The sequence below is a fragment of the Lissotriton vulgaris genome, chromosome 1_1, assembly GCF_964263255.1.
Source record: "Lissotriton vulgaris chromosome 1_1, aLisVul1.2, whole genome shotgun sequence".
Lineage (NCBI taxonomy): Eukaryota > Metazoa > Chordata > Amphibia > Caudata > Salamandridae > Lissotriton > Lissotriton vulgaris.
In genome coordinates, this window is record NC_141685.1 from 928,641,173 (window position 1) to 928,661,726 (window position 20,554).

Sequence of the window (20,554 nt, forward strand, 5' to 3'; positions counted from 1 at the left end):
CAAGCTTACACCCTTTGGGCTGGGGACTTAAACTGTGTGCTGCATGGCGAATTGGATAGATATCCACTGAAAAGGGAACTAAACCTAACAAGACAAGCAGTTTGATGGAAGTGATGCAGGGGATTGGTTTAATAGGTGTGTGGAGAAATCAACAACCAACAGCTAAGGTGTACTCCTGCCATACCCCAGCAACAAATACAAATAGCAGATTAGATGGTTTCCTGGTCCAAATTTGAAGGGGCCCGCTACCTAGCAAAAGATATATCGGATCACTCTCTCCACATGGTACCTACACGATAGACACAGGCTTCTGCAGAGTCCCTCTGTGGCGGTTACATGTGGAGGCTTTGTCGGACGGAATCTTCCCATAATGCTTCGCCGACATGCTTTTGCACTATTTCACCACTAATGCAAACACGACGGGTTAAAGGAGTGGGCGGCAATGAAGTTGGTGGTACTGGGTGAATGTCTGTCACACATGCATGGGTTGAAAAAACAACTGGAACAATCTCTGAGTGTACAGGAAAAAAATGAATCTAATAGAAATATCCTTGCCCACTAACCAGCAGAATTTGCCCCTATGGGCACCTTTCAAAAATTCACTTCTCAATACGTGGGAAAAGTGGACAGATTCACTGCTAAGATGTACCGACAGCGGTTGCATGGGCAAGGAGATGAATCAGGCTAACTGCTGGCATGGTTGCTCCAAAGAGAGGATTCCTATCCTTCCACAATGAGATTATGTGATAGTGCTAACAGTCCGATCCTTTCTCAGCAGGGAATCAATGGATTTCTCTGTCGACATATGCGCAAACCATATACACAGCGGTACAAAAGGGGGTGGTGATGGACGGAGCATCTGAACCAATCAAACACTCACACCCAGTCAACTGATCTGGGTTTAATCCATCACCGTTCTTTAGCCCACTCTGCCACCCCAGTTCAGACATGGCTATATGCAAATCAGTCTGACCCTGTGCCTCATGGGAACAGTCCAGCCAGAACTGCCAAGCCATGGCTTCCCTGGACCGGAAACAAGCTTCCTAGGAACTGTGATGGATGAAACCCAGATCTGTTGACTGGGTGACTGGGTGTGAGTGTTTGATTGGTTCAGAAGCTTCGCCCATCACCACCCCCTTTTGTACCGCAAACCATATACACAGCCACACAAGACGGACAGGCCGAAGAAACTGCCACACTATGTAAGGAGGAAATCATAGTTGTCATTATAGATATGCATAGGACCAAAACTGCCCGGTGGGGGAGCTACTGCCAGTGGAATTTTATCAGCACAACATGCACTTTCTTAGCTGATAAATGTTTTCTTATATATCATGAGGCTTTCAAGATGGGAATACTATTTAAATCCATGCGATAAGCGAAGATTATGCTCATTACAAACCCCACAGAGATCCTGAGAGAGTTACTCATACCACCCCTCTCAATGTTAAATGTGGATGTTAAACTCCTCAACAAGTTTCTGGCAAAACAACTTCTTGGTGCGCTCCCGGGCTTGTAACATGAAGACCAATGCAGATTTATATCGCACAGGAGTACTTTACACAATACACGTAGACTAACACACGTGCTGCATAGGGTGGAAACTGTTCCTGGTGAATATGCACCAGCCCTGGCTGACATTGAACAAGCCTTCGACTTGGACAACTGGGAGTACATGTGGGAAATCTCGCTGGCAATGCATCTCGAACAGACACATATCAGATGGGTTAAGTTGCTATATATAAAACCACTGGCCCGGTTCAGCACTGACGGCCTGGTCTTTGAAAGGTTTGTAATGGAACTTGGGACACAACAGGGCTACCCTCTGCTGCTTCTGCTTTTTGCGCTGGTAATGGGCAAAAAGCTGAGGAGCGTGCTTCACCTCTGAAGTATAAAAGTGGGAATTTTGGATGCAAGCAGTATCCTTATGCGCCAATGACTCCATGGTGTATCTCAGGCACCCAAACCACTTAGTCCAGATCTTACTGCAGGTCTTGAAGGATACTGAGAGCTTTTGGTCTGCGCATTAACCATGATAAATCTAGACTTTTCCCATTGGGGGTTTGACAGAATTGACGATGGAGGCATTAACAAAGGTGACTATCCTCTGTGTGAGTGATAAAGTTAAGTAATTAGGCATCTAAATTGCTTTAGGCGAGGCATACAGTCAAAGGTTGAGATAGATGGCTACAATCCTCAGTAAATTCTGGATCACGCTCCCATTGTTGGTAATGGGCAGAGTATTAGTGGCTAAGATGGTATTCATTCCCCGATGTTTATTTGCTCTACAGGACTCCATGCATGTGATTCCAAAACAAGTACTTGTAATCCTGAACCAGCTACTTGTGGATCTGATATGGGCGGGTAAACAAAGCAGGGTCAAACTGGTCACAATAAAATGAGAGTGGGAGCGAGGCGAACCGTTAAGTCCCTAATATGGAACTCTACTGCATGGCAGCCCAGCCGGTGTACAGTCAAAATATCGAGTTTTTAATATTGAGTAGCAATAATATTGAGTAAAAAATATAAAATAGACATAATATCAACTGGACAGAATATAGACTACTAAAATATCGAAGAGAATAGTATTAATATCGAATAGAATAGCATTAATATTGAATCAAAAATATAGAATGGACAAAATATCGAATGGACAGAATATAGAATACAAAAATATCGAATGGACAGTATATAGACAACAAAAATATCGAATTTGAGGTAAGTAAGTTAATATTATTTTTAATTTTTGCGTAATATAATTCTGTAGCGGGTTGTGGGTTTATAGGGGAATAGGGTGGGAAGTAATTTAATTATAATTATTAAATATGGTATTTTATTTATTGGTATTCATTTTGAATTAATTGTTAATTAATTATTAATTGATAGATAATTAAAATATAATTGATCATTATTTTTAATTGATTAATTGATAAATATGTTAATATTAGTAATCTATTTTCTGTCGCGGGTTGTGGGTTTATAGGGGAATAGGGTGTGAAGTAATTTAATTATAATTAATTAAATATTTTAATTTATTTATTGCTATTTATTTTGAATTAATTGTTAATTATTTGGTAATTAATTAAAATATAATTGGTAATTAATTTTAATTGATTATTTGATAAATATGTTATTATAATTAGTTAAATATTTTATTTTATTTATTTATTTATTGGTATTTATTTTGAATTAATTGTTAATTAATTATTAATTGTTAATTAATTAAAATAATATTGTTAATTCATTTTAAATAATTGATTAATTGATAATTATGTTAATTTAATTAATTTATTTTCTGTAGTGGGTTGTGGGTTTATAGGGGAATAGGGTGGGAAGTAATTTAATTGTAAGTAATTACATTTTTAAAATTTTTATTTTTTGATCTAATTTTTAAATAATTTTAAATTGTTAATTAATTTATTGTTAATTGGTAAATAATTTGTATTAGTAGGTAATTATTAATAAAAATTAATTTTTATTTGTATGTTTGATTGATTAATTAACATACTATATAAAGATGTTAATTATTTAAATTAATTTGTAATTGGTATTAATATTTATGCTATTTTTATTTATATATGAAGTATTTACTTTCCCTACTGTTGCACTCACTTTAGTGGGAATAGTAATTTTTACCCTCCCACTATCCAACGCATTCCCTATTGTTGCACTCTCTGGAGTGGGAATAGTAATTTTACCCATACGCAATCCAACGCTTTCCCTACTGTTGCACTCACTAGAGTGGGAATAGTAATTTAAACCCCTATGCAATCCAACGCTTTCCCTACTATTGCACTCACTGGAGTGGAAATAGTAAATTTTACCCCTATGCTATCCAACGCTTTCCCTACAGTTGCACTCTTTGGAGTGGGAATAGTAATTTTTACCCCTACGCTATCCAACGCTTTCCCTACTGTTGCACTCACTGGAGTGTGAATAGTAATTTTTACCCCTACTCTATCCAACGCTTTCCCTACTGTTGCACTCTCTGGAGTGGGAATAGTAATTTGTACCCCTACGCTATCCAACGCTTTCCCTACTGTTGCACTCACTAAAGTGGGAATAGTAATTTTTACCCTCCCACTATCCAACGCTTTCCCTACTGTTGCACTCTCTGGAGTGGGAATAGTAATTTTTAACCCTACGCTATACAACGCTTTCCCTACTATTGCACTCATTCAAGGGTGATTAGGGTGATGCGAAGATGACCCTCGTTCACACCATAAGTGCTGATTTGGTGTATTCGCTCCTTTGCACAGATACCTGCTACAATGTCTGTGGAGGGTGGAAACAGGGATGCTGCTTATTGCTAGTGGACCGATATCCAGACAGTCGGTTTAATCCTAGTGAGGATGAGCGCGTTGGTGTTGGCAACGATCACTTTTTAAAGTGCGAGCAACTAGTCCATACAGCCAGGGGCATTTGGTCTTAATTTCACATTACTCCACTGTACACCCAAACAATGTCCATGTTATTGGACCTTCCCCGCTGCAGACATCTGGTATCTGCAGACAGGCCAGCCTGGGCCTTGAAAGTTTATAAGTGGAGAGATCATGTTGGTGGTACCACTACAAACAAGGAATGGAGGCAGGTGTGTAAGGAGGTCCAATTGGTGTCTAGTAATAGGCCCTCTAAACTGATTCAATAGAACTATGTTCATATGATATGACATACCTCACCATAGTAAACCTACACAAAATCTACCCCACCACATTGGCACAATGTGGTTGATGCCACACCAAGGTTGCAAATTTCCTCCATGTAAGTTGGAGTTGCCTGGTCATCCAAACATCCTGGTAGGAGATTACGCAAATGATTAGCAGATAAGTGGAGGCTCCTCTCATGGTGGAGAAGCAGCATCCCACTGCTCAGAGCCAGCAGATGAAAAATAAAATTATATTAAAAAATTTTATTATGATTTTATTTGCCACTGACTGAGCGGTGCAAGTCTAGGGCGGCGTAGGGCTGGGCCACCCTCCATGCCTATAGTGGCAGGGAGGAGGAGTGGTGGGCTCTTGTAAGTGCGCATGTCAGTTTGGCTGGTTGTCTTAGATCGGCCAAACCGACATGCATACTTATATTGCTCCAAACCAGCTGTGTTACACAGCTGGGTAGAGAAAAGGCACAGGCTTCCTGTCCCTGAGCAAGTGTCAAACCAGCCCCCTCAAGCCAATCCGAATGCTTCTCTCATGCTTGGTAATAGCATGAGAGCAGCATCTGGATTAGGTGGGGTTCTGGGAGCCTGTGCTGTGGGGCCCATGGACTGCTGGGAGCAGAGGAGCATCAAGATGGGCAGCAGGTAAGTCCATTAAAATATATATATTATTACCCCCTCCCCATGCTTTCCCACCACTTTTTATTGGCAGCAGCCACCACACAGATATGTGAGGTGTGGATTAGAGCCAACACACAAACAGGATATCCTGAATATTATGCCACAAAAGGGAATGGGTAGGTGCACGCAAATGAAATTCTTTAAATTGAGAACCATACTGGAGAAAAGATGTATAGAAAGCTATTGGTGCCCATAGATGCAGGGGTTCAAACCAACCTCAACAAGGGAATGAAGGCCGTCGCCGAGTGGATGAGGAGCAGCCGTCTGAAACTGAACTCGGACAAGACGGAGGTCCTCATCCTCGGCCCCACCTCCTTTGCCTGGGACAACTCCTGGTGGCCGACCACACTGGGAACACCACCGACACCCACGGACCACGCTCGCAACCTAGGATTCATCCTCGACTCCTCCCTCTCCATGTCAAAACAGGTCAACCCCATCTCCTCTTCTTGCTACAACACTCTCCGCATGCTCCGCAGGATCTACAAGTGGATCCCGACCGAAACCAGAAGAACGGTGACCCAAGCCCTCGTCAGCAGCAGGCTGGACTACGGCAACACACGCAGGAATCCTGACCAAACACCTACGATTGCAACGCATTCAAAACGCCTCCGCCCACCTGATCCTCAACAACCCTCGTCGCAGCCACATCACCACCCACCTAAGAAACCTGCACCGGCTCCCAGTCAACAAGAGGATCACCTTCAAGCTCCTCACCCACGCACACAAAGCACTCCACAACACCGGACCAGCCTACCTGAACAGCAGATTCAGCTTCTACACCCCCACCCGCCACCACCCGCCAGCTCCGCTCTCCCAGCTTCGCCCTCGCGCCGTCCCCTGCATCCAACGAACGACCTACGGTGGCAGATCCTTCTCCTTCCTCGCCACCAAGACCTGGAACACCCTCCCGACCCAGCTACGGCAGACCCAAGACCTGCTCACCTTCAGAAGACTCCTCAAGACCTGGCTCTTTGAGCAGTAGCAGCCCCCCCCCACTTTAGCACCTTGAGACCCTCACGGGTAAGTAGTGCGCTTTACAAGTATCCTGATTGATTGATTGATTGATGTGCTAGAAGGGGCAGCAGCAGAGGATTACCAAATTAAGGGTTAGACATGGTGACAAGCTGCCTGCTGAGTAGATTGCATGGGCTGCAATGATAAAAGTGCTTTCCGACTCACCAGAGACCAGACCTCCTTGAAGCGCTGAGCGGTATAGGAGCTATGTGGGAGACTCAGAATTTATTGAACCCAAATGGGTCTGCCATTAAATAATGTACTTACACCTTTGCAAACTGTACATGGAGTGTGAGGGAAAGGAAACTACACCTGGGCTCTTTGTAGTTGTAATATCCGGACCCGACCTAGTGCAAATACTTCTCCCTGGCTACTACATTTAGCTAAAAGATCACAAAAAGAAGAAAGGTGGGGGCATTGCTATTATTCTCAAAGACTCCTTTAAGTGCCACGTTGAACCTGTTCCTATATCTGACTGTGAAAACTTCTCCTTCGCAATCACTTTCTCTCCTACTCACACTTTTTCTGGAATTTTAATATACCGACCCCCGGAAGCCTGTGGACAATTTCGCATATCACTCTCTGAAATTGCTGGCAATTTGGCCTGCTCCTCTTCCAACTGTACTGATGATCTATCAAACGCCGAAACTTCTGAGCTTACTCTGGACTTATTAGCTATTCAGCTAACACAAAAAGTTAACAGCCCTACTCATGGGAAAGGACACTTACTAGATCCCTTCTTTACCAACGACAATAAGCTACTAGTCGACGACCCTGCTCCAGTGGCCTGATAAGATCACTACTTGATCCCAATCATCTGGGACATGCCGATACAATCTTTCCCTCTCAGAACCACTAGTAGCCTGGAACGCGCTTGGTTAAAACTTCCCTTAAAATCATGGATCCTAGCTCTCAAAGATACTACGCCTATGCTAGACTCAAACCTTCGGCTGGTAATGAACAATTCAATCAGTGGATTGAGCCCTCTTTAGAACTTGTTATCCCAAAAAACCCAGCTACAGAAGAGATAGAAAGTGTCACCATGGTACTCTCCTAAGCTCGGGAAATTTAAACAAATGTGCAAAAAACTTGAAAGAAGATGGTTGAAAGACTATAACATAGTAGACAAACAGGAAAGGCGCTGTGTGGAGCAACCGATGGGAAAGATCCTCGGTAAGGGTATGGGTGGAAAAGGATTCACTGTACCGTGCAGACCGCACACTCCCGTGCTTTTGGATTCAAGCACCACGACTAAGACGTACCAGTCCTTAGCCGCTCCAGTGAATCCTTTTCCACCCATACCTGCACCGAGGATCTTTCCCATCGATTGCTCCACACCGCGCCTCATGCCCGCGCCCTTACACATGAGGCCGCCCAGCACCAGCCCTGATGAGTCACTACCCGTACACGGTGTGACGAAACACGTGTCGGCTTTGTGCTCTTGTTTGTACTGATTGACAATTCAGAATCATTAAAACTTTTTCTTTCATTCAAAACCATTGTGTTGCATTACTCTTCCTTGAGGAATCACTAATTTCCGGTTCTCACCTGAGAACTACGTACGCCTTGTCGTGTGCAAAAGGATGCTTGTTGCATTTTCTTGACCAGAGATCCGCATCTCTGTCTACAAAGGGGTTACTTTCAGCTGGTTTTGTTCCCCTGACCTGTTTTGCACCGACGTCAAACTACTCTACCACCTTATACACACTGGGAACACGCTGAGCGCCATACTTCCTGACGCTCTACAAAACCATTCTCTCACTGCACAGCTTCTTAAAACCTGGCTGTTCCAAAATGCTGCACCATAAGCCACCTAGTTGCTGTTTGTGGAATACTGCTAGCGCTGGGATGTTTTCCGGTATCCCTGTGCTCTGCAAATGTTTGTAATAATAATAATATTATTAATAATAATAATAATAATAATATGAATAACTGCTTTGAGGACGTTTCTACAGCTCTGCGGTGAAGGATAAAGATGACTATCAGTGGAACCAAGAAAGGTATTTGGAGGGTCATTTGGTGATGGTACTGAACAACTGTGCACCATGTATCCTACCGCTTAATCAGACGCATATTTAATGTTCTGTTGGGGGATTTGAGAGGAGGGAGGGGACCTGGCATAGGCTACATTTGTTGAACATGTCCAGAGCCATGCACTGCTGGGATGAGGGATGATTGCATGCATATGATGTCTATACAGCATGTAGCTAATTATGCATCCTAGTGGTAAGTCATTGCCTGCATGTTCTTTTTTCCGTATTGGAATACTCAACAAAAAAAAAATTAAACTAGGAATTAGCAACTGGGGACACTCATTACAGAACAGAGGCCCACATGCATCAAGCATTTTTGTAGTCGCAAACGGTGCGATTACTTAAAATCGGCCGTTTGCGAATGCAAAAGTGCTTTTTGGGATGCATGAAGCAATTTTAGAATTCGTAACATTGTTGCGAGTTCTAAAATTGCGGGTGCTTTTAAGAAGTCGCAGATGTGCGATTTCTTAAAAGCAATGCATCATTACTTTCACAAGTGCAAAGTCGCAATTAGGGTGCCAAATTTACCGAGTGGTTGAACCACTCGATAAATTTGGAAAAAGTGTTTAAAATGCTGCAAATGTTTTTTTTTCTACATTCATGTTTCACACACACATGTCCTTAGGACATGTGTGTGTGAAACATGATGCGAAAAATACATTTCAGGGGTGCATGGGGGGGTCCTTTGGACCCCCCCCTGCACCCATGAAATTTTCAAAGTGCCACTCGCAATTTGCTGATGCCTTCCCATTGACTCCTATGGGCCTTTTGGCCCATAGGAATCAATAGGAATTGCGAAAATGCACTTAAGAATTCGGTATTCATTTGGGATTCGGTAAAAATTGCGATTTTTACGGAATCCCAAATGAATACCGAAAACAATGATGCATAGCATTTTGCACTTCTTAATTTGCGATTCCTTATTTTTCGCAAATTAGGAAGTGCAAAATGTAACAATGATGCATGTGGGCCAGAGAGCTTATTGACCCGTCACCTCTCTCCTTTACATTCTATAGGTGCCACAGCACAGGAACTAACACACTGGGGTTAGTAACTACATTGCTCTTCCGAAACGTAAATCACAAGACAAAACTATACGAAATGACTTAATAAAATAACATTCCACAAAAATTCAGCAAAATATGCATTTGCTTGCCACAACATTTACATTTTGGTGCTGCAAAATGTCCTAATCCATGCCGTAATATCCTGGAGGGTTTGATTGATCTGAAGTGCTTGATCGAGTTGGACTGCCATACTGGGATATGCAGTAGAATGGACATGGCTATGGGATGAAGTCAGCCCAGAGGCTTCTATGCACGTATGTATGTATGTATGTATGTATGTATGTATGTATGTATGTATGTATGCATTTCTGTGGTATTTTTATCGCCCTAACGTAACCAGAAGGCTGCAGAGCACTGCAAAAGACCAAAGGCAAGCATGAAATGAACGAGTGAGAGAAGTGGTAGCTGGTTTGTGAACTGTCAATGCATGTTGATGTCACTTTCTTCAAAGAGGTGATCCTTCCACTCTATCTTAAATCTAAGTAGTCATGATGGATACAGGGATATGGTTCCAGACCCTGGGTGACAAGATGGAAAAAGCCTACTGCCTTGTTTTTCTTTTTTACGCTTGTCAGTCTGTAGTCTGATGGTGCCCAGGCTACGGTTGGGCCGAGAACCACCAGAGATGGTGAGCTTGTTTGCAAGATAACCAAGACTGCTGGTCGTGCTGGCTTTTTAAATGAACAATGAACAAAGGGATTGCCAGTACTGTGCAATTCTTTAGGATAATTTAATGGACGGTTGAGCAAAGCAATTAATCAACCCAAAAGACCACTGTTTCAGTCAAAACTCTTTTTGGAAAAAAGATTTATTTCATTAATTTTTTCTGCTTTTTCTTTTTCTTTCTATTTATTTATTTTTTCGTTCTCAAAAGACAGTAATTAACCAGTAAAATTAAACTAGTGTTCACAATGAATTGACATATCAAAAAACACTGGTTTGAAGGTTCAATTAAATGCAGTAACCAAAGAACCAATGACAGTGGGGGTATAAAAAACCCAAAACATAAATAACCAATACAACATATAAGATGACGCTTTTAGACAACAATTAGACAATAGACAACATATAAGCTTGATAAAAATAATCAAGCGTCTATTTACATGCTGATTGTTCAAAATAGGGCCTATTGCAGAATATCTGCACTATTCAAGACCAGGCCTCTATCTCTAAGTGAAAACGTGCCAATTTTGACGTATCTTTATCACAAACGACCACACGCTGTGTTATTATTTTACAGTTTTTTGAACAGGAATGTTGGTCGCAAAAACAGCAAAAATCAAGGTTAATGAGGAGGGTGGGGGGGGGTCGACGCGTTTCGAACCTCTGCTTAAGTTCTGAGATTCTCTTCAGGACCGACAGAAATAATCTGTGTATACTTGTCACACTGTTTAGTTGTCGTAGTAATTTGAATGGCCGTGTGGGTCCATTAGTTAGTCGATGGGCAAGTCGGGGCTCTGTTCAGCTAGCGCTGTCATCTGATCTGTCGTGGCAGCTCCTGTGGTGGTTATTCTTTAAGCCATTAATCACTCCTCACTCGAACGGAAAGTGCCGTCTACATGCCCAAGCAGACGGCACTTTCCGTTCGAGTGAGGAGTGATTAATGGCTTAAAGAATAACCACCACAGGAGCTGCCACGACAGATCAGATGACAGCGCTAGCTGAACAGAGCCCCGACTTGCCCATCGACTAACTAATGGACCCACACGGCCATTCAAATTACTACGACAACTAAACAGTGTGACAAGTATACACAGATTATTTCTGTCGGTCCTGAAGAGAATCTCAGAACTTAAGCAGAGGTTCGAAACGCGTCGACCCCCCCCCACCCTCCTCATTAACCTTGATTTTTGCTGTTTTTGCGACCAACATTCCTGTTCAAAAAACTGTAAAATAATAACACAGCGTGTGGTCGTTTGTGATAAAGATACGTCAAAATTGGCACGTTTTCACTTAGAGATAGAGGCCTGGTCTTGAATAGTGCAGATATTCTGCAATAGGCCCTATTTTGAACAATCAGCATGTAAATAGACGCTTGATTATTTTTATCAAGCTTATATGTTGTCTATTGTCTAATTGTTGTCTAAAAGCGTCATCTTATATGTTGTATTGGTGATTTATGTTTTGGGTTTTTTATACCCCCACTGTCATTGGTTCTTTGGTTACTGCATTTAATTGAACCTTCAAACCAGTGTTTTTTGATATGTCAATTCATTGTGAACACTAGTTTAATTTTACTGGTTAATTACTGTCTTTTGAGAACGAAAAAATAAATAAATAGAAAGAAAAAGAAAAAGCAGAAAAAATTAATGAAATAAATCTTTTTTCCAAAAAGAGTTTTGACTGAAACAGTGGTCTTTTGGGTTGATTAATTGCTTTGCTCAACCGTCCATTAAATTATCCTAAAGAATTGCACAGTACTGGCAATCCCTTTGTTCATTGCGTATTCGGCACAGCCTTACTGTGCTTTTGCCAAAACCCTCTTTGTTACATAATAAGGCTTTTTAAATGATGCAGTTGATTTTCAAGGTGGTGTTAGCTGGCACAATGGAGCCAATGGCTTTCCATTAGGAAGGGGGTGAAGTGACCATATTTCTTCCAGGACTGGATGAGACAAACTGCGTCCTGTAGAATGCCCTTGTGTGGTGCCAGTGTGGAGTCTGGGAGGCCATAGAGCTGAGTGTTACAAACATCCAGAGGCTAGAGTATGAGGGTTTGACCAGCAGTCCTGAAGTGGCTTTCTGGAGGAAAGGGTTACACTTTCTTTAGAAGAGAGAGATGGTGCTGGCTGTCTTTGTTATTTTGGCAATGTGTTCATTGAGGGAACATGGACATCCAGGTCTGGATTATGTTCAGGCAGTGAATTTTGATGCTGTTATCTGTGAGTCGAGCACCAAGAGGCTCCATACAGAAGTTGATGATAACAGTGGACATTATGGAACCCCAGTGGACTCTGCAGGAGGCATGGATCTTTTGGGCCTGGGGGGAGCCCATGTCAACAAATTGGTAATGCATGGAAACGTAGTAGAAGGACCAGTAAAGGGCATTGTGTGTGAATCCCATTCTAGCTGCAGCCCATATCCCAGTAGCTTGGGTGACAAGCTACCTTGTGAACCGTGCTGCGTGTTCTTACTCCTCAGCACATGTTCTGCAAAGAGCAGAATTACCATTCGTTGGAGGACAGTAGAAGTGTAATTGGAGAGCTGTCTCCTGTGATGGACTTGGGCATAAAGCATGGCAGGTTGGGGCAGGGGCTTGATGGTCCCACTGAGCCCTAAACTGCTTTCTCACATCCTCACTATTGGTCACCAGGCTTGCAAGCTGCACTGTGCACCTGTTGCATGATCACTTTCGCAAAAGAACTGCAAAAGTGGCAACATGTGACTGGAGGAGAGTAGGAGAATGGGGCAGTGAGAGGAACTGATATGGCAATGATACCATAACTACTAAGAATTAATGGCATAGCTTTTTACATACTGCAGATTATGTGGATTATCAGTTGGGCATTACATGCTCATGTTGGAGATCAATGCTGATTACTGCATGCCAACGGTATTTTACATGCCAGGAGCAATTGTGGCTACCAACACGGCAACATAGCTTTAAATGGTTGGAGTTGATGTGGTTGCTGGAACCCGCAACCTCCGCTCAGCATGCATCACCCTCGCCACGGTCCCCCGCATCCGAAGAATGACTGCCGGTGGCAGATCCTTCTCCCACCTCGCCGCCAAGACCTGGAACACCCTCCCCACAAACCTACGACAGACCCAAGACCTACTGGCCTTCAGAAGACGCCTCAAGACCTGGCTCTTCGATCAGTAGCAGCTCCCCCCCTAAGCACCTTGAGACCCTCACGGGTATGTAGCGTGCTTTATAAATACCTTGATTGATTGATTGATAATGGTGATTTACGAGTTGAGTTCCTACATTGCAATGGGGCTTTAGGTACTTTGTTGGCAATTGGGCCCACTGAGATTGCGATTGCGATTTATATATTTGTAGATAAGTGAATATATTCATGATAAGTGTACATCAAGTGCCTTGGGTAAATGTGCATACACACTTTGCTATAGTTCTTTACAAGCTTATGTGCATTGCATATACTGGAATGGTAATCTGACCGTTACTTCTTGGGAAATTTAACACTGACACAATAGTATCTGTGATATGATGGATCAGTCATATGCTTCACAACCGAGCCTATTGTATTACTGGCCTGAAAGGAGTAAAACAACCATCATTCCCAGTTCTTGTCCACTGAACTACATCCATGACACAGTGAGCAGCCCCCTTGCATAGTATTTAAAATAGATATTATATCACCTGGCCTGACACTTTCCTTTTTTGAATAAGATATTTTATATGCATTTAGTATTGAATAAATGTAAGTGCAATCCAAGCATCATCGGACATTTATCATGCATGAAGAAAGATGCATCAAATGCACTACGCAACCGAGTATATGGAAACAGGAAGGGAAATAAAGCGATAAACTGTATAGCACCTGCCCATTTTCAAACCGAGTGCTTGTTTGGAAATGTTTCAGCTAGGGTTCCCAAATCATACAATGTTTGGTCATCATCTTGCTTCATAGATCTGTCTCTCCAAAAGAAGACGTAAGCTCTTACCTCTTACCCAGCCACTCACCGGGGAAGGCTGACAGCTTTCAATTTTGGGCAAGTAAGAATCTCAGATGGATTTTATCCTTAGTGTAGCAGCCTGCTTCCAAGTCATCCATTTTGTGTAGCAAGCTACCCTTGGGAAGGAGTAGTTGGCCAATCAAGGACTTCTGATAGGATCTCTAAGAATTCCTTCTTAAACCATAGAATGCATGAGCACTGCAAAACTGTATGGAAAAAGAGAAATTTTAAGAATATGGGGGATGTACCCCTACCCAATTTCTCTAACCTTCCATGATATAATTGGCCTTACATAATTGTTTAAGCTGAATTAAGCTATATTGTACTGAAAGAGTTACCTTTCAAAGGGACAAGAGGGCATCTCTTCAGTTATCCTCAGTTACTTCGCCCACAGCTGCTCCTCACATGCAAAGTACAACGCAAGGAATGTTTCCTTGGAGTTAATTAATGAAGACCTAGAAGTTTAGAAATCTTTCTGTCTCCAAATATCCATCTGTAAGGTTAGCTTCTAGGGGATTGGAGTTAATGATTTCATCAGAACTTTCAGGTAAAGTGACAGAGCATGCCACATCTGCAAGTACCTAAAGAATTACTGCATCATGTGAAAGTCAACCCCTTGTTCAGCAAAGGCCAGAATCTGAGATTGAGCACCACATCTTTCAACTGAGGGCCCGATTCACAGAACTAACTTAAGACTAAATCCTAAACTTACTCCTTTTGGTATTCACAGAATGCACTTACTACTTTTGAGATTCAGAGAATGGATTTACGACTACTAACTTTACGTCCATATTCCGCCCCGGGGGTGGAGATTCCGTATGTGAGAGAGATCACCCCTTACCCATCTTTGAGTGCATAAGCATCCTGAGTCTGATAAATACACTAATTTCTAATCATTAAATGTGACGCCTTGTAGTAGGACAAGCTTTGGATTATAACAATGCCCCATCATAAGGTGACTTGACCCATTTGGCCATTGCAGTGTTTGAGGGTGTATTGTCCCATAGGAAGCTCCTTAAGAGTCCAGTGGCCTTCTGAAAAATGAAGGGTGGGATGTGAAAAGGATAGAGTTTCAAAGCATATAGAATCTTTCGTAAAAAGATAATTGTAAGATCTTGTCTACCAGACATCAAAAGGTGTTTGGTTGCAAAAAGCCTATTGTCTCCTCAGCAAAAACTTACAGTGGGATTAGAGTCCGCCCATTGCTTACCACCGGTTGGTTTTATTGTAACTATCATTTGCTTGCTTCATATTTGATGATTTGCCTTCTCCTTCTTCTGTTTGTACTTCCCCTGATGCATAGCCTGTGTACCATTACTTTTGATTGGATGACTTGTATTCTCCCACTGCTCACATTTAGTGAACTACTTTATTGTTTTTCTTTCAACACTCCAAGAGAGTGGATGTTTTCTAGTTCTCTTCCTCAAGTGCTGCTTCCCTTCCCCAAACACCCACTGCCCCATCCTTGCTCCGTGTTACTCTCTTCCTCGTGTGCTGTTCCCTCTTTCTTGTGTGCTCCCTCTGCCCCATGATGCTCTCTCTCTTGTGTGCTGCCCTCCCTCTAATCTGTTTCTCTCCCGCACCTATGTGCTCCTTGTAGTTCTCTCCCTTGGTTGCTGCTTGTTTGTCCATGGTGTGTGTCTCCTGTAAAGCAGATGCAGTTTGCAGCCTGCTTTGAGATGCTCTGCACTGACACAGGCTGACTCAGAAGTGAAGAGAAACAAAATAGCAACTTTTATTTCTCTTTACTCTGAGCCTACCAGGTCCCTTACAAGAGCAGCTCCGCCCTCCCACTCCTCCTGACAGAAAGCGTCTTCCTTAGAGCACTGCTTGTCTGAGAGGGGAAGAGGCTGCACAGAATTTATTGGGGTAGAGGTAAGGTTACTACCTTTAATTCCAACAGACAAATATAGCCATCTGTTCACAATTTAACATTCTGCAAATGGTTCTGAAATAGAACTTTAGAAGAAATCATTGTTTTTCCTTTGAATGCGGCCTTTCTTTCTTTGTTAGTCAGGGGTCACCAGGGCAGCTGTAGAGCACACATTGTGTTTTCCTTTTACATTGCCTGTTAAACTATGAACTAATAAGGGGAAAAATACCAATCTGATTTTTCGAATTGTTGTACCGGTCGGGACATTAAAATACAGCTCATGCCCATATAAAACCAGTTAGGTAGCAACCATAGGATGTGCACAACCCCGGAAACATTACCAGGACTTAGGGGCAATGGAGGGACAAAATATAGCTGGAATGTTGAATGAGTGGTGAAGGATTTGGAGGGGTGATTGCATATGAATGACTGTGGTCGGTGAGCGCTAATGAAGTGGACCCCCTCCCCAAAAGGCTCTCCTACAACACCAGCCATTTTCTCAATGACAAGCACAGTTGTCCACTGGTGGTAATAGTTTCAGCGCTGGGATACCCTCTGGGTGACTACGCGCTTTAGAAATCTTTAAATTAAATTAAATTAAATTAAGTTGTGCCTTGCACAGGGATCTTGTTTTGTTAATGGTCTGTTGTAAGGGGACATGGATAGCATTGTTTTAAATAGTTAAATGCAGGCCTGGTGTCCTCTGCACCCAAGAAGAGTTGTTGCGTGCAGTGCTTAATTTGTAAAATATTAAGTGCCAGGGCGCTGACCAGGAGGCTACTGCAACTTACACTAACCATCGCTCCTTTCATTGCTGCCAAAACAACTAATAGCCATCTCTCTCGCCAGCAAGTGCTACAGTTCAGATTATTCGAGGTCCCCAAAGCTAAAGGAATGACTATGGCGGCAGATATTAGTAATTTTTAAAGTATATTGTATTTATAAACAACATTTGTTCTGCTCATCTCTAAATTAGATGAACAGCGCCACCCTGTGGCAGACTGTCCTAAGTGTGGTGTTAATAATTAAGTGCCGGTGCGGAGCACTGGAAACAAATTAAAATCCCGTGCTGAGCACCAGAAACCACCGGCTCAAATTAAGCACTGGTTGTATGGGGACGTAATATATTTCAATCCAAGCATGTAAATTGAAAAGGTAATTCAATTACAAGTATTTTAAATGTATTACCCAAATCAGCAATTATCCATGCCTGCGTGGACTATCACATACATCTGCATTATTTTCTCTATGCGTTTTTTATTGTATGCATTGCCTAGAATATACCTAGTGGAACTATTTGTAGTGTCCTTAGAAGCAAATTGTAAGGGGGCATACATTTGGTCATAGTTAGACTGGTGGCTGTACTTTATGAGATAAAGTAGCCCCTGCCATACATTATAAGGATATTGCAACTCACAGAGGAGTTCCATGGCCTTATAGCGCTGTGATACTCATAGTGCGGCCCACGGGTCACCAGTGACCGGGCAGGCCTTCTTGGCGGACCGCGGACCGTGCAGGTACTGTACCCACGGCCCCCCCAGAGAGAAAGAGAGAGAGACAAAGAGAGAGAAAGTGGAGAAAGAGAGAGAAAGTGGAGCGAGAGAGTGAGGATACAGAGAGAGAGTGTGGAGAGAGAGTGTGGAGAGAGACAGTGGAGAGAGGGAGAGAGGGAGTGGAGACAAAGAGTGGAGAGAGAGTATAGAGAGAGACTGACTGACTGACTGAGAGACTGAGATACTGACTGACTGAGAGAGAGACTGACTGACAAAGAGAGAGAGAATGGCTGACAGAAAGAGACTGACTGAGAGAGACTGGCAGAGAGATTGAATGGCTGAGAAAGAGACTGACTGGCTGGGAGAGAGACTGACTGGCTGAGAGCGAGACTGGCTCACTGGCAGAGAGACTTACTGATAGAGACTGACTGACTGAGGTAGAGAGAGAGACTGACAGAGAGAGAGACTAACTGACTGAGAGACAGAGCGAGACTGAGAGAGAGAGACTGGCAGATAGAGACAGAGACTGACTGAGAGAGACTGACTGACTGACAGAGAGACTGGCTGACACAGAGAGACGGACTGACAGAGAGACTGACTAAGGGAGAGAGAGAGCGAAACTGACTGACTGAGAGAGAGACTGACAGAGAGAGAGACTGTCTGACTGACAGAGAAAGAGAGACTAACTGACAGAGAGACTGTGCAGGTAATGTACCCATGGCCCCCCAGAGAGAAAGAGAGAGATAGACAAAGAGAGAGAAAGTGGAGAGAGAGAAAGTGGAGAGTGAGAGTGGAAAGAGAGAGTGTGGAGAGAGAGTGTGGAGAGAGAGTGTGGAGAGAGAGACAGTGGAGAGAGGGAGCGATAGAGAGTGGAGACAGAGAGTGGAGAGAGAGTAGAGAGAGAGACTGACTGAGAGACTGCGATACTGACTGACTGATACTGACTAAAGAGAGAGACTGACTGACTGACAGATAGAGACTGACTGACAGAGAAAGACAGAGATTGACTGACAGAGAGAGAGAGACTGACTGACAGAGAGAGAGAGACTGGCTGATAGAAAGAGACTGACTGAGAGAGACTGACATAGAGACTGACTGGCTGAGAAAGAGACTGACTGGCTGGGAGAGAGACTGGCTGGCTGAGAGAGAGACTGACTCACTGACAGAGAGACTTACTGACAGAGACTGACTGACTGAGGTAGAGGGAGAGACTGACTGAGAAAGAGACTGGCTGACTGAGAGAGAGCGAGACTGAGAGTGAGAGACTGGTAGAGAGAGAGACAGAGACTGACTGACTGACAGAGAGACTGACTGAGAAAGAGAGAGAGCGAGACTGACTGACTAAGAGAGACACTGACAGAGAGAGAGATTGTATGACTGACAGAGAGAGACTAACTGACAGAGAGACTGACTGACTGACTGACACAGAAAGAGATAGACACTGACTGACTGAGAGACTGACTGACTGACACAGAGAGAGAGACACGCTGACTGACTGAGAGAGAGAGACTGGCTGACTGAGAGACAGACTGACTGTCAGAAAGAGAGAGACTGACTGAGAGAGAGAGACTGACTGACTGACTGAGAGAGAGATACTAAAACTGACAGAGAGAGATTGACTGACTGAGAGAGGGACTGACAGAGAGAGAGAGAGACTGACTGGCTGAGAGACTGACTGACAGAGAGAGAGACTGACAGAGAGAGACCGACTGAGAGAGACTGACTGACCAGGAGAGAGACTGACTGACAAAGACAGAGAGACTGTGTTGGAATTGGGGTCAAAGTGTGTATGAAGCTATGCAATGCCTCTTAAGACTGCTATTGTCTGCTAATAAAAAAGCGCTCTTTGTAGTTACATCTGCTTTTGAAATACAGCATTGTCTAATGTTTTGAAACAGGTTTGATTTTTTTTTACTCTAGCCCTGCCCCCCCTACTGACCCCGCCCTCCACTGTCCCAACCCCTACCGGTGCGGCCCTAAGCCACAAACCACACTGTACAGAAAGTTTGTGAGTACCCATGATATACCGGAACAAGGCCGAAGGGGACTTACAATATCATTAACATCTACGGCAGCAGGTACTTTATTCCATGTAGTATATGGTAACACCATCACTTTTCCCACAAGCCACTTACATCCTTGGTGTGTATCTATTGGTGTAACAATAGCCCCTGCAGCACCCATGGTGCGTCGGGCCCCCGGGGTCCAGGGTGTCCCCTCCTGGACTTTGCACAGGAGGTGAGGTCCCTGTCCTTAAAGCTACTGACTGGGTCCAGGGCGTGGGGGGGGGGGGGGACCCCTCTGTGAAATTTGCTGGGGGGGGGCCTTAGGTTTTGTTACGCCACTGCTGCTGTTTGCTACTCCTGCTTTGCGCCCTGCATTTCTTTGGATGGCCCAGCAGTTGCCATTTGCAAAATCCTAGATTTATCAAGAAGAAAAAAAGAAAAATTGCAACCACTGTAAATCATAAATGCTTATTCAGAGTGACACTACCGACAATAGCAGCTGTGTCGTTATGTCTTTTTTTGTAAATTATTATTTTTTGCTAATACTGCACAGCATCAGCAAACAGCATTGGCAAAGTCAATATGGCCAAATGGCGAGAATTTCTGGCTTCGCAAATGCTTGTTGTAACTGTTACTTATCTCCAAAGAGACCGGGAAAAGGAGTATGCCAGACCACTCTGCAGTGATACAACAAGAGGAGGCATATTGCAGGACGAGCATTGACACTCCCAAATATGTAAAACATATGGATTATTGATTCCTCGTTGAGATCAGTGACCTATAATGTTTCTGTTGGGGGTACCTTTTACTGGGTGAATTCTTGACTTGGGACAGTTACATCTTAGGTCAGAAATCTGCCCAAATTGCAACAAACTGATGGATGTAGTAATTGAATTAATCTTAGTCATTTTGGCCACACTCTGGTCTATCGTTTTCACCAACCATGCCACTCTTGACAGATGAGCCACTTTGTGCAAATCATTACTGACCTTGCTTCTCATGGGAACAGTTCAGCCTAAACTGCCAAGTATAGCCTCCTACAGGAGGGAATACAAGCAACCCCAGACCACTTTCTATCTATTTGGGCCTC